Source organism: Phocoena phocoena, chromosome 11 (assembly GCF_963924675.1).
Source record: "Phocoena phocoena chromosome 11, mPhoPho1.1, whole genome shotgun sequence".
Taxonomy (NCBI): Eukaryota; Metazoa; Chordata; class Mammalia; order Artiodactyla; family Phocoenidae; genus Phocoena; species Phocoena phocoena.
This window is the reverse complement of record NC_089229.1, coordinates 19,092,448-19,108,135: the sequence shown is the minus strand read 5'-3', so window position 1 is coordinate 19,108,135 and position 15,688 is coordinate 19,092,448.

The following is a 15,688-nucleotide window of genomic DNA, read 5'->3' as shown; positions in this document are numbered from 1 at the left end:
GATTTAAAATGAAAGGGAGATGTGTTGGGGCCTAGATCATTCATGGTTTAATGGGGCTATTTCAAAACAAAAACAAGAATACAAAGGAATGAATAGATGCTTATATGATGTATTCTTGTTGGTTTCTATTGCTTCAGGCTTTTTTCAGTGAACGGATGATGCCCCAGTCCCCCTGAGAAAAATCAGTAAGACCTCACATAGAGCTAAAAGTGGCTCCCTTGAGATGCTCAAGAAATAATGATCAAGCCAAAAAAAACAAGAAAATTAAAAATACAAAGAAATCGGTGGAGTTTTCTCTCTGCCTCATCTTTCATCTTCTCCTTTAAAATGTTAACCCAAGCCAAAGATTTCGTTTAAGGTTTTGATTGCAGTCTTCAAAAGAAAATATTTTTAAAAGAAAAAAAATCATAAAACACTGTCACTGGTAGAATTCTACATAATTTTAGAAAACAAAGCAGTAGGGTGTGGCTTCAGAACTAAAGATTTTGGAAGCTTATGACAGTGAACCTATATGAGACTTTCAAGAACATCCAACGGTGAAAAAGTTACGGGCAAGGACCTTCTTTGAAACTTGTGAACTTAGGTAACTTATTTAACTTCTCTGTGCATCAGATTCCCTTATCTCATGAATGGGGATGATAATAATACTTGCCACAAAGGTGATGACATGAAGAGTAGGTGAGTTAATTCATGAGAAATGCTTCCTACGATGCCTGGCAGACAGTCAGTGCACAGAGTTACTTTCCTGGGGTCATCCAACAAGCTAATGTCCGAAAACAGAATTCTCACCCCCAGTCCTGTTTTCCAGGCAAGCTGTTGTTTTTTTAAACAACAGATTATTGTGAACACCCTCAACATAACTGATATTGAGTTCCAGGGTTTGTGTTGCTTCTAGGAACTGAATTCATATTCATTTCCTCTGATTCCCTTTTCTTCCAGTGTTGTAATATTAACTCCTTAGATAGAAAGCCCTTTGATAAATTTCTGAGCAAAAATCATAATCTTAGGTCAAAGCTAGACAGCTGAATTTATGGTATGTATCCTTTTAAAAATTATAATTATTTTAACTTTACAGAAAAGAAAAAAGCAACACCTGATGTTAAAACTCAAACGTGTGTTTGTTTTTAGCTAAAAAATCCAAACAGAATTACCGACGTATTAAAAATCTTCAGAAATTGTTGTAGAGGGAGCTATTAAAGTGACAGTGATGCTGGCATCCGAAAGTGATATAATTGCAAGGCTTAAAATTTAGCATCTTTTTGTTTTTGAAATTAAACCATTATATAAAGACACAGACTCAAGTTACCTACAGCTCACAGAGTCAGAAGCAGGAAAACTTGTCTCTTGCTCATTTTATGTTATGGAGTACAAGGTTAATTTGAGAAATTTTGTCATGGGTTGGGGAGACATGGCCATTCCTCCCGTCTTTCTCTTCTAGCCTGGCTGAGGGGCTTAGGAGAGATTCACAGTGGAGGGAATAAGGATTAGGAGGCTAACTGTATTATGAGAAAAAGCATGTAATTCGAAGAGGTCATCAGGAAATCATTTCCCAAGGAGGGCCCTTGTCTTTGAAATCCGTTCTCACTCCTGGTCTAACAAAGCCCTAGTTCATTGAACCTCAAAGGATGATCTCAAGCAGCTGGTTTTGGCTGGCCCGCTTTGATGGCTGGGGTGTTTGAACTGCAGTGGGGGTTAAAACGGTCGAGTTCAGTTGAATTATTTGTGTATCTGCTCAGGATTCCTCTCAAGGAAGAATGGGCTTCAGCCTGTGGGAAATGAACATCTCTCTGTGAGTAATATAGGGTCTTAGGCGAAATGAAATACCTTTTTCGGGAGCTCAAGTTAATGTTTTGGCGAATTAGTTCATCCTATAACTTGGTGCTTCTGCGGTCCATTTGGTTTGAGGGAGAAGAATCTACACTTTCACATCTCTGTGCCTTTTATCTTCTGCAATCTAGAAGACCCCTCCACACCTTCACACTTTCCTAAATCCTGCCCTTTCTCCAGGCATTTCCGTCTGTAACCTTTCCAAATCATTTAACTTAAAAATTCAAAATTAAAATATGATTTTAACATCCCTTTGGTATCCTGGGGAAGGAGCAGAGGGACCAGTGCCCTCTGGACTTGGCTTCATTTGAGAGAAGATTGTTAAAAGTATATTACAGGATGGAATTTTCTGTTTTTAGCCTTGTCTTCAAGGAGAGAGGGTAATTTTCTTCTACAGTATATCCCCTCTTTTCTGGGATAAAGAGTTGCTGAATTAGATCTCACTAGATTCTTCCATTAGAATATAAGTTCCAGGAAGGCAAGGACTTGTCTATTTTATTGCTATATTAAGAATGCCTAGGACAGTGTCTGGCACAGAGTGGGTTCTCATTCATTTAAATGAGTAAATGAATGACCCAGTGTATCAGTCAGGGTGGGCTGGGTTGTGCTGCAATAACGAGCAACCTTCAAATCTTAATGATTTATTTCTCATACATTGCAGGTCAGCTGGGGGCTTTGCTCCACTCCACACCTCCTCTCTATGGAACCAAGGTTGACAAAGCAGCTTTCATCTTGAATGTAGAGGAAAAGAAAGTTGTACGTTTCTAAATTGCAAAAGAATGTTCTGACCTGGAAGAGGTATGTGATCCTTTCACTTACAACTCAATGGGCAGAACTAGACACAGCACTTCCCAAACCACATGGGGGTATGCTAGCAGTCTTACTGTGTGCTCCAAAAGTATTGGTAGCAGTAATGACTACTACACTGAGAGTGGTGAGGTTTTAACTGAAGTGTTTGGGGGGATCTTATCCCTTATTAGAATTTTGGTGAGGCCATGAGGCTGTTTCATTTCTCAGAGTGACTTTTTTTTTTTTTTTTTTGCGTTACGCGGGCCTCTCACTGTCGTGGCCTCTCCCGTTGCGGAGCACAGGCTCTGGACACGCAGGCTCAGCAGCCATGGCTCACGGGCCCAGCCACTCCGTGGTATGTGGGATCTTCCCGGACTGGGGCACGAACCCACGTCCTCTGCATCGGCAGGCGGACTCTCAACCACTGTACCACCAGGGAAGCCCCTCTTAGAGTGACTTTTAAAGTCATAAGTCAATTACTTTAAACAAGGGCAATATTACCCAGAGATGTGAAAATTGGTCCTTGGAGGGTGAAAACATTTACAACTTTTAGCTTTTCTAAGGGTCACACTACATAGACAGATATATAGTATATGGTGGTATTTAAATGTCATAGTAGTGGCAATTAGGAAAAATGTTTATACAAGCTCCATAGGGATCAATAATGAAAAAAAGGTTAAAACATTGCTTTAAACCTATGTGATGTGAGCTTGTATCTGGACATCTTGTTGCTGGTGGTATTTCATGGGAGTTATGGCTCCCTATGGTTTGTGGTTTGTTTCTTCTGGTAATGAAGAGATGATGCCTCCATTCCAGGCCACGTTCATTAAAGTGGTCCTTTCTTTCACTGTATCTGCTGTTCTCTAAAATGTCCTCATACCTGTTGGTATAAAAGGCCTATAGAGAGGACATTACTAATATTAGTAGCAGTAGTAATTTCATAGTCAAGGCAAATTTCCCCCCTCAGGACCACCATTTAGGATAACCAGTGCCAAATCAGATGGGCTCTTTGCTAAATAATGGACTGACTGGTATTCTTGTTCTGATATTTTTGGTCATGTGACTATGGAAATTTAAGTCTCAGACTCACATTGGCTAGTTAAACATTTGTTGACTTTCAGTGGAAAACCTTAGTATAAAGAGAAGATAAAAGAAGCAAAATGTCCCTTTCTTATTTCTTACGAAACCTGGGTTGGAATTTTTGTTCCATCTATTTCAATTGCACCTTGAGCACTTATTCACCATGGGCTCTTCTTCAAATTGAATAATTTCTTTGTGCCGTGGTTTCCTCATAGGTCAATGGGAAAAATAATAGTACCTCCCTCATAAGGTTGTTGCAAATATTAAATGAAGTAATTACCATATATATGTGTCTTGAACAGTGCCTGGTGTATAGCTAGTCCCAGATAAATATTTGTTACTGCTAGCTATATTACATTATTATTACTATCAATCCTCATACATGGTCCTCAGCCTTCTTTGGTATAAGTTTTCTCCCTCTTTCTGCAACTCTCTTTCTCCTAGCTCCAGAGCTTTGATTAGGTATGCGTGTGTGACTCAATGAGCTCTAAATGGAAGTCGCTGAATGGGACTTCAGGGAAAGCTACTTCGAAGAACTGTACCCAGAAAGCTTCTACTTACCAGCTGAAATGCAGATGGACTTTATTCCTGTTGGTGCAGCAGCCACCATGTGACCATCAGGCAACAACAATGATGCTGTTACTTTAAGGGCAGTGCAGGAGAAGGCTAGAAAGAAGTTAAGTCTATGACATCACCCTAGACAAAAATCCCTCCTGCTTCTTGGTATGTGAAAAAAGCACATGCTTATGTGTTGAAGACACTGTTTTCTGTTGCTTGCAGCAGAAAGAAGGCATTTTAAGTTGATACACTATTTTTACCTATTTGAAAATGTGTGTGTAAATCTGGACACTTTATAAAAATGAATGGAAAATGAAAAAAAATGTATACATTTATAAATTACTGGTAAGAGGCACATTACTGGAACACGGTAGGGGTAAAATAAGTTTTTGAATTTCTTTACCCCAAAATTATAAAATACAAGGGTCACTCCATATGACACTAGGCAAATAACAACTTGTCCATATTACTGTTTTTTAAATATTATTTATTTAATTTAATTTTTTTACAGCATGGCTGAGATATAATTGACATATAACATTGTATAAGTTTAAGATGTACAAGGTAATGATTTGATATATATGTATACAGTCATGCCTCATTATCCACAGGGTATTGGTTCTGGGAGCTCCCACAGATAGCAAAATTCATCAATGCTTAAGTCCTCATATAAAATAGTGTAGTGCAATCAAGCCCTCCATGTTCCCAATCCCCAATCTGGGGTTGGTTGAATCCGTGGGTGTGGAACCTACAGATACAGAGGGCTGACTGTATATTGAGAAATGATTACCACAATAAGGTTAGTTAACACATCCATCAACTCACGTAGTTACAATTTGTGTGTGTGTGTGTGGTTGGGGGGTGGGTGGTGAGAACTTTTAAGATCTACTCTCTTAGCAACTTTCAAATATATAATAAAGTAATTGTTAATTATAGTCACCATGCTATACATTACATCCCTAAAAATTATTCAGCTTAAAACTGGAAGAGTGTACCCAATGACCGCCTTCATCCGTTTCCCTCCCCTAATCCCACCCTCGCCCTGGCAACCACCAATCTTTTTTGTTTCTATAAGTTTGGGCTTTTTTAGATTCCAAATATAAGTGAGAGTATACAGTATTTGTCTTTCTCTGTCTGATTTATTTCACTTAGAATAGTGCCTTCAAGGTCCATTCATCTTGTTGCAAATGGCAGGATTTTCTTCTTTTTTATGGCTGTATACATACCACATATTCTTTATCCATTCATCTGCTGATGGGAACTTAGGTTGTTTCCATGTGTTGGCTATTGTAAATAGTGCTGCAGTAAGCATGGGGGTGCAGGTATCTCTTTGAGATAGTGATTTCATTTCCTTCAGATGCATAGTCAGAAGTGGAATTGCTGGATCATATGGTGGTTCTATTTTTAATTTTTGGAAGAATCTTTGTACTGTTTCCCATAGTGGCTGTACCAATTTACATTCTCACCAACACTGTACAAGGGTTCCCTTTCCTCCACATCTTCACCAACCTTTTTTATCTGTCTTTTTGTTAGTAGCCATTCTAACAGGTGTGAAGTGATATCTCATTGATGTTCATTCCCCTGATGATATGCCAACAAATTGGAAAATCTAGAAGAAATGGATAAATTCCTACAAATATACAACCAACAAAGACTGAATCATAAAGAAATAGAAAATCTGAGCAGACCATAACAAGTAAGGAGATTGAATCAGTAATCACAAACCTCCCCAAAAGAAACCCAGGGCCAGATGGTTTCATTGGTGAATTCTGTCAAACATTTAAAGAAGAATGAATGCAAGCCTTCTCAAAATCTTCCCAAAGAAATGAATAGAAGAAGGTAATTCTAATTTCATTTTACAAGGCCAGCATTACTTTCATCCCAAAGCCAGATAAGAAAAATATAAGAAAAGAAAACTATAGGCCAATATCTATGATGAATATAGATGCAAAAATTCTCAAAAAATACAATAAACAGAATTCAACAGCACATTAAAAAGCTCATACACCATGATCAAATGGGATTCATCTCTGGGATGCAAGCATGTTTCAACATACACAGATCAATAAGTGCGATACACCACATTAATAGAATGAAAGACAGAGGTCATATGAGCATCTCAATAGAGGAATAAAAAACATTCTATAAAATTCAACATCCTTTTATGATTAAAAACTCTCAGCAACTTGGGTATAGAAGGAACGTACCTCAACATAATCAAAGTCAAATATGACAAGCCCACGGCTAATATCCCTCTCAATGGTGAATGGTCGAAAGATTTTCTTCTAAGATCAAGAATAGGACAAGGGTGCCCACTCTCACCACTCCTATATAACATAGTACTGGTAGTCCTAGTCAAAGCAATCAGGCAAGAAAAAGAAATAAAAACTCTCCCAATGGGAAAGAAAGAAATATAATTGTCTTTGTTGGCGGATGACATGATCTTATACATAGAAAATCCTACAGACTCTACTAAAAACTATTAGAATAAAGTAATTCAGTACAGTTTTGGGATTCAAAATCAAAATACAAAAATCAGTTGTGTTTTTGTACACTAACAACAAAAGCATCTGAAAAAGAAATAAAGAAAACGATCCACTTACAATAACATCAAAAACAATAAAACACTTAGGAATAAATTTAACCAAAGAGGTGAAAGATCTATACACTGAAAACTATAAGACATTGATGATGAAAGAAACTGAAGAAAACACAAATCCTAGACCTCCTGCTCACAGTGCAGTTTTAAGGGAGGTTGGAGAGATGGAATCTGTTTTCTATACCGGGAAGTGGACATTACCTCCCATGAAAACTCATATATGGAAGGGCTTTTTCCAAACTTTGGAAGGGAATTCAAATATCGGCCAGCCAAAAAGAATGATCCTGCACAACTAAGCAGCAGAGTCAGAATTCAAAACCAGATCTCTCCAACAAATAGTCCGCACTTTCAAACACCATACTGAAAGTCTCATAATTCGTAGTCAGGAATCGAGATCCCACATTTTTAAGATAACAGGGCTCCCATCTGGTGAATCCAAGGGGACGAAAACACTGTCATGTGTGTGTTTTTCTAAGTCATTTTCCCCTTCTTTCTCTTTCGAGGTTTCTTCAAGGATCTGATGGCATTCCCATGGGGCGGATTTATCAAGAGGAAGCTTTATTTTTTTTGACAGCTACACTGACAGCTGTATAAATTGTAGTCATGAAGTGGTATATCTGTTGAGGATGTATTCCTAGAACAGGCAGATATGCAGGCATGAAACCAGCTTTGGAACATGAATCATTAGGATGACTCCCTTATCCACATCCCCTTACCCCTCCGATGGGTTTCTACACAAATAATGAATCTTGGCTGAACTGATCAGTTGCTTTCTGCACTTACTTATTCATTTGTCTCCTCATCTTTTGGGAAGGAGTGGGAAATCTGGTTGATAAGGACCTAGGCCATTTTGTTTTTACTGATGGGTGGAGTCACCATCAAAGGTTCTTAACCATGCTCTGTTTCTTATTGCTGCTGCGGTAACCACTTGCAGCCTCTGACCCTTGTTTCCTATCTCCATGTGTACAGCACAGAGGTCTGGGGGAGATCACCTAGCCTCCCTGAGCCTCAGTTTCCCCAACTATGAGGTGGGGCTAATACTATCTTCCTCATAGACACAAAGCCTCAGTCAGGACTGAAAGATACTCTGTGTGTTAAAAGTGTTACCTGGCTAGGCCCATAGTAGATCCTCAAACCATATGAGCTGAAAAGGAAGCATAGAAAAGACAGGGGCTGTTTACATCTTAAGTTAAAAATAGCTTTTTGAAAAGGGTAAAATAGAAAATCAGTGTAGGTCCTAATTTGTTGCGTTTAGGAAAGACAGTTTATTTCATTGAATGTCATTTCTTCCCCTTAACAGTAGCTATTATTGAGGATTTACCCTGTGTAAAATACTTTACCAACATGATCACATTTAACCCTCACCAAAAAAATTCAGTGCTCTCATAAGTGGTCTCATTCTATAGATGAGAAAACTGATGAGAAAATCTAGAGAAGTAGTTAAGTGGCAGGACTAGGATTGGACTGGGGCCTGTCCAGCTCCAGAATTAGCATTTGTGACCATGGTTCTCTTAGGGGGGTACAAAGGAAAGTTGGCTCAGTCCCCACCATCACACGATTGCACTTCCCCGAACGGCGGAGGTGAGTGAGTGAAAGTCACTTTCCCTTTGAGCAAGTGGGTCCTCATTCAAACCCAAGTCTGTAAGCTGCCACACCTGGAATCTGTGATGCTGAGTAAGATTGCCGTCCTAGGTTCTGTGTAGCTTGTCTGCATGGGTGGATGTGTTCCAAATTCCGGCACAGAGGTCAGATGGGGCCCTAACTGCTGAGGCCGTCTGGATATGAAGTGACACCCCGTACCCGGTCAGGTTGCCTCATTTTGTTTACTCTTCTCAGCTGGCTACGCAAGTGGTAATGAAAGCGCTGAGGGGCCTGGTTTCATCTGGAGAGCCTGGGCTGAGCGTGATACCTATTGGGGGAACAAAGTTCTGTGGAATAAGCAAGCTGTGTTTCAAGAGAACCATCCAGCTCAAAAACAGGCCACATGTTCCGAATCTGATCTCTTGGCAATGGGGGCTCCCAGCATTATTGTTATTACGATATATTCTGACCCTTTCTTCACAAAGCCAGGTAAGTTCCCTTGAAAAGAAATCATGGTGTTGGCACTGGATGTCATTTCCAGTAGCAGTTCTTCTGGTACTGGCTACAGGAACCGAGTGGTAAGATATACTCACACGAAAGGGATCCTGGTAGGGGTGTGAGAATGGGGAGGTGTACGGAACATTATAACTGCAGGGCCAGCACACGCCTGCCACAGACAACACTCAGCTATCATGACTGTACACAGTGGTCCTGACAGGGAAGGATCTGCATGGCTAGGGAGGAATTGTACGCTGTGTGTATTTGTGTGTGTGTGCTGGTGTGGTGATGGTGGCGCGCTCTAATTAGACTCTCTTTTAGAGGGAGTCTAGACCCCAGAGTTCATCCTGTGAAGGACAAAGATATCAACAAGGTGCAGTTCCTGCCCTCAGGAGACTTAGAGTCCAGGGCCTAGAGAGGACTTAAATGACAGCTGGGAGGAGCGAAAGATTCTTTTCAGCTGGGGGGCTGTGACATTTGAATTGGGTATTAGGGTGGATGTAGGGTTGGGACACATGGGACGTGGGTGCAGGGGGCGGCCTTCAAAAGAACAGTGTGACAAGTTGTAAAGGAACATGAACTGGCTGACTGTGTATTGAAGCAAAGGGTATGTAAAGAAAAGTAGTAAGGAATAAGGTTGGAGATGGTGAGACCTTGAATCGCAATTCGCATTTCACTCTGCAGAAAGTCGTGTGAGAGGGTGATGTGGCCAGAGTATGTTTCAGGTAAATTAATCTGGTAAGAATATCAGGGAGACTGGGTAAAAATGTGTGATTTGACTGCTCTTTATGTTTTATTCCAATTCTCAATTTTGTATATTTTTACATAACACTGATCCCTTTAAAGCAAACTGTTCTAAGTGAGCCATGCTTACTCTTAAGTAATTTTATGTACAAGTTAAAGCAGGAGCATGGTTTTGTAATTTGGTTCAATCCTATGAGTGAATTTATAAATAACTGACATTTCTTATCCTGTCCGAGCTTTTTAAAAAATAAACAATTAAAAATAAATAGAATTCTGTGTTTGAGGAATTCCTAGCAATGCTGTTACCAGCCACTTGATTCGACCGTAACAGTCTTAGGCTTCCTCTTAGCTATGGCCACCTGTTTGAGCTGAGTAGGGAATTGATGGTGGTGGAAGTTTCTTCCAACCTTGCTGAAGTTTTCTTGCACTTGGACGGAGCTCCACTAGTGGGACACTCCTGGATCTTGTCCCATTTCTTTCTTCTCCCCATGGAAGTGGAGTAACTAATCTGATTGGTGAGTTTGGGAGAGGAACTGGATATGTATAGTTCAGCCACGCCCTCTTGGGTGTGAGCTGCCTGCAGGAACCATTGTTTTACTCTGTGCCCCCCCCCCCCGCCCCCCGCCCTAAGTTTTCTCTGGGCAAGCCCCGCATGGAGAGACCTGTAATATCCATACTGCTTGTACGGGGTGGGTAAATCAGTCTAATTCTGGAGTTAATTTTAGGAAGCCTATTTGCTTAGTGTTTCAGACTAAATTCTCAAGTATAATGATAAAGGTGATATTTTGATTTCTCTTCTTCCTTGCTTACTAGTCTAATTTCTTAATTGGCTCAGAATTTAGGCAGAGGAAGAAGTATGCTCTTTATTGGGTCCATGTAACTTTAACAACATTGTTAATGGGGGAAAGGAGGTATTTAATTGTGTTTTCATGTAACGTATGATGGTATTTATATTTTGCACAAAACGGAATCTGTTTCTGGCTCCAACTCCAAAGAGAAAGGTACTGTTTCTGCCAGATAAGGTCTAAAATGTACATCCCAGCCCAGCATCCCCATGGAAAATATCAGGCCCTGAAAGTAAACACGGTCATCAAAGAGGACTCAGATTCAGGGTGTACCTGGGTGAGACAGAACTGGAGCATCACACAGTCCCTCTCCTTAATAGCTAAAGCTGGCAGTCGGCTTTTGGAGAGAAGAGCGACACCTTCTGTAGGAATCAGTTGACAGCAGAAATGGTACTTCAAGTGATACATAAGCAAAGATGCGCTCTTCTTAGTAATTAGTATTGCTGTGGTTGGCTAAATAATGTTCTCTTAAAGATGTGCATGTGGACTTCCCTGGTGGCACAGTGGTTAAGAATCTGCCTGCCAATGCAGGGGACACGGGTTCGAGCCCTGGTCCGGGAAGATCCCACATGCCGCGGAGCAACTAAACCCATACGCCACAACTACTGAGCCTGCGCTCTAGAGCCCTTGAGCCACAACTACTGAGCCCACGCGCCACATCTACTGAAGCCCCCACACTCTAGACCCCGTGCTCCACAAGAAGAGAAGCCACCACAATGAGAAGCCCGCGCACCGCAATGAAGAGTAGCCCCCGCTCGCCACAACTAGAGAAAGCCTGCACACAGCGAGGAAGACACAACACAGCCTAAAAAAAAAAAAAAACAAAACTGTGCACGTCCTAATCTTCAGAACCTATGAATACATTACCTTACTTTGTAAAGGGACTTTGGGGATGAGATTTAGTAAAGAATGTTGAGATGAAGAGATTATTTTGGATTATTCTGGTGGGTCCAATTAATCATGATATAATTCTTATAAAAAAGAGGCAAGAGGGGATTCCCTGGTGGCACAGTGGTTGGGAGTCCACCTGCTGATGCAGGGGACACGGGTTCGTGCCCCAGTCCAGGAAGATCCCCCATACCGTGGAGCAGCTGGGCCCGTGAGCCATGGCCACTGAGCCTGCATGTCCAGAGCCTGTGCTCCGCAGTGGGAGAGGCTACAGCGGTGAGAGGCCCACGTACCACAAAAAAAAAAAAAAAAAAAAAAAAAAAAAGGCAAGAAAGTCAGAATCAGAGAAAGATGTGATGACAAAAACAGAGATCAGAGCACCAGAGAGAGATTTGGAGATGCTATGTTTCTGGCTTTGAAGATGGAGGAAGGGGCCATGAGCCAAAGAATGCAGAGGGCTTCTAGAAGCTGGAGAAGGTGAGGAAATAGATTCTCCCCTAAAGGCTCCAGTAAGAGCCAGTCCTGTCTATACCTTGGCATTAGCCCAGTGAGACTGATTTTCTACTTCTTACAAAACTATACAACAAAAAGTTTTTGCTTCTGTACGCCAGTAAGTTCGCACTAGTCATTACAGCATCATTAGGAAACTATTATAAGTACCCTAAAACAAGAATTATAATCCTGACAGAATATCATTTTCAAATTAATTTTTTAATCAACTCTGTTTTGGATAAGATAGTCTGATTTACAACTTACAAATCCAAAGAAGGACGGACATAGGTTAGTTCAATTTTCCAGGTTGCCACAAAATATTATGTACCACACACATTTGTTTATGTGTTGGCTACTTTTGCATTATAACAGCAGAGCTGAGTAGTTGCAACAGAGATCATATGGCCCACAGAACCTAAAATACTTACTATCTGGACCTTTACAGGAAAAATTTGCTGATCCCCGTGCTAGATGCTTAGGCTACAAAGTTACATCATTTTGCCTGCTCTCAAAGAGTTTACAAACTAGGGTGAGTGTTGGGAAAGAAAACCACCCAGTCCAGTGAAGACATTTCTCTAATTGTGTGAACCATGAGAATGAGATTATAAAGAAGGAAATGATTAGTTCTTTCTATGAAAAGGCTTTTAAAAGGCTTTGAAGAGGAGATGAAATTTAAGATGAACATCACACTGTGTAAGAATTTGCTCAGTGGGTAGGAAAAATACATTTCAGATGAAGATTCAGTGTGATAGAAGGAGGTGGGGAAAGTAAACAGAAAGTATAGGAATCACTCATTAAGTTGCCCAAGCGACTGTAGCATCTGGTGTGTGTGGAGATGGACAGAAGGAGTAAGTTAGGCTAGTGGTGGGTGGGTCCTAGAGAAAGAGAGGAAAAGAAAACCCTCCTAAACTCTTAACTATGATGTGAGAATCCCCTTGCTATTTTGTTGCAGTCTTCATCAGAGCTGCAGCTTTCTGGATGAGTCACTTTTTTCAACTGATACTGTTATCTTAAACCATGTAAAGATGGGGAGAGAGTAGCAAGGGTGGATCCGGTCATTGTGACATTAACTTCCTAATTTATGTCTTTATAAAGATGTTTTCATGGCAAAGTTAAATTTTATAATTGGGAAACTATGAAAACTCTTCTGGAATTGCTAACTATTCATTGTAAAAGGAATCCCATTTTTCAAAGCACAGTGTGGACAACACAAGAGAGTGCAAAGATAAGGGGAGAAATGTCTTGAGAAACTGCCCCACTCCCCGCCATAGTCGTTTAAAAATGACAAGTACATGAATTTTGGATAGAAGATGGGAAAGAAAATTCTTTTTGTAGAAAGGCAGTTTCCAAGAACAGATTTTTCACTGAGCAAGCTATGCCAATAGCCCCTCACATGGTGCACAGGGAAGATGCTCTCCTTTCCATCATTCTTTTGTCATTGAAATCTGCCTTCTTGATTGCCCCTTCCTTGAATTCTGGATAAATTCAAACTCCACCAGGTTCTGTTGGAAGAAGAAAGGTTAAGTGGAAAGTAAGTGCATTGGGAGGATTTGGGAGAAACTTTATTAGGGACCACAGAATCATAAGCCTAATTGTGCCGTAATAATTCACAAAGTATCAGCATGCTGTATTTAAAATGCATTTGACTAGTTCTTCAGATTATTTATGTTTGCTGTTACAAATTGATCCTGGATACAATATCAATTTCTTAATGAAGAGTTGCAGAAGTGGATCTGCTTCATTACCTAGTTGTGTGGCCTTTGACATGTTCTTGTGTCTTTCCGAGTACTAGTCTTTCCAAGTGCAAAATAAGCATGCTAGAGAAGTTGTCATGGAGGGGTGGAAGAGCATTGGGTTTGAGGCTAGGATACAGGACTTCCCAAGACAGCTCTAACTCAGTTGCCTCTAATTTGCTACTTATTTATTCTGTGTTCTTGGACAAATGGCCCTTCTGAACAACAGTTTCCTTATCTGTAAAACAATAAGAATAATACATAGAAATCTTATGAAGCTGCTAAAAAGATTAAAAAGTAAAGGAGAATTATAAACTAGTCAAGAAAGACTTCATCTTCCTCTACAGTTTGTTAAAGATACAGAAGTTAGGGTCAGTCAGATGACGAGTTTTAAAGATGCTTAATCACTTGTTTTTCATATGTTTCAAGAGCCTTAAACATAATCCTGACTCCTACCAGTAATCTTCCTCTTGGAAATCTTTCTTAAGAAAATAATCTAATATTTAGGATTATTTTGTGATAGCAAAAATTGTAAATAATTTTTATAATGAATGTTTAACTAATGGTTAATAAAATAGGCTGCCACTTTGTGGATTATTATGGAGTTATTTATATGGGTTTATGATTCTATAGCCCCTGGTGGAGTCTCTTCCAACTTGTCTTTAAAAACACAATGGTAATTTATACAATGTATCTAAAAATCACAGTGTTAGTATGTGATATGGTTTTTTCCAAGAAAAAAATATAAAAATTTATGGTATTGTGCCTGGAGGAAAAAAAATTACAACACTGAACATTCCTACTGACACGCAACCTAGTGCCAGAATCTTTGACAATTTTCTGGTCAGTGGGGTTGGACTGAGAAAAGTCAATTGGTGGCCTACCAATCCATCATCCAATTAAGACTAAGAAATCCTGGACTAAAATGGGACAAGGTGGGATAATATTTCATCTCTTCCCCACTGTCTGCCCTCTGGTTCAATGATTCAAGACCTTTACTTATCAGAAAACAAGGTAGTCATGTTTAAATCAGATAAGTCCTATGTTTTGAGGAGGCCATTGTTGTCTTCTTCCCTATCTGCTCTGGACTGAACATTTGTGTTTCCTCCCAAATTCATATGTTAAAACCATAATATGATGGTATTTGGAGGTTGGCCTTTGGATGGTAATTAGGTCATGAGGATGGAGCCCTTATGATGGAATTAGTGCCCTTATAAGAAGGGACATGAGAGAGTTTCTTCTCTCTTCTCTCCACCACGTGAGGATACACTGAGAAGATGGCCATGTATAAGCCAGGCATGGTCCCTCACCAGACATTGCTGGGACCTTGATTTTAGACTTCCCAGCCTCTAAAACCATGAGGAATGAACTTTTGCTATTTAAGCCACCCAGTCTACAGTATTTCCTATGGCAGCTCAAGCTGTCCAAGATGCCATCCCGCCTCTGATCTATCTTTCAATATCATATTGCAAAGTGTTTTCTCCAGAAAGCAGGGTAGGAACCTGTGGGATGGTGGTGATAGTGGTGGTAGTCATCCGGTTACCACTGCACTTTTGCATTCTGGAAGTAGAGCTCCCTTGAGCAAAGCACTTTAGACGAGACAGCAACAGGTAACCATCAGGTCGGGTAACAACTCGAGCTATGCAGTTCAGAATTTCAGAGAACCACCCTGTAGAGGTAGGCCACATTCCATTGTGCGCCAGGAGAGCTGTCCTAGGTGAATTCCTGCTAGGCATTGGCCAGAAGCTCTGCAAATTACTGTACTCCAGTTGCGCTTTAAAGTGAAGGTGATGGATATGGAAGGCAGAGGACAGCAAACTAAAATTAATTAAAACTTCCTTTGCCTAGAAAAAGTCCTTAGCCCATCCTTCCAAAAAGCCCACTAAACTCCAAGTAAGCAAATATGAAAATAAACTCCAAGAGTGCGAACATTAAAAAAAAAGTATAAATAAAAAATCCAGCAAGGATTGACAATAAAAACAATTACCCACTGATTAGTTAGGAACTTGTTTGGCTATCTAAAACAGAAAATCCAAATAGTTAGTGATGGCCCA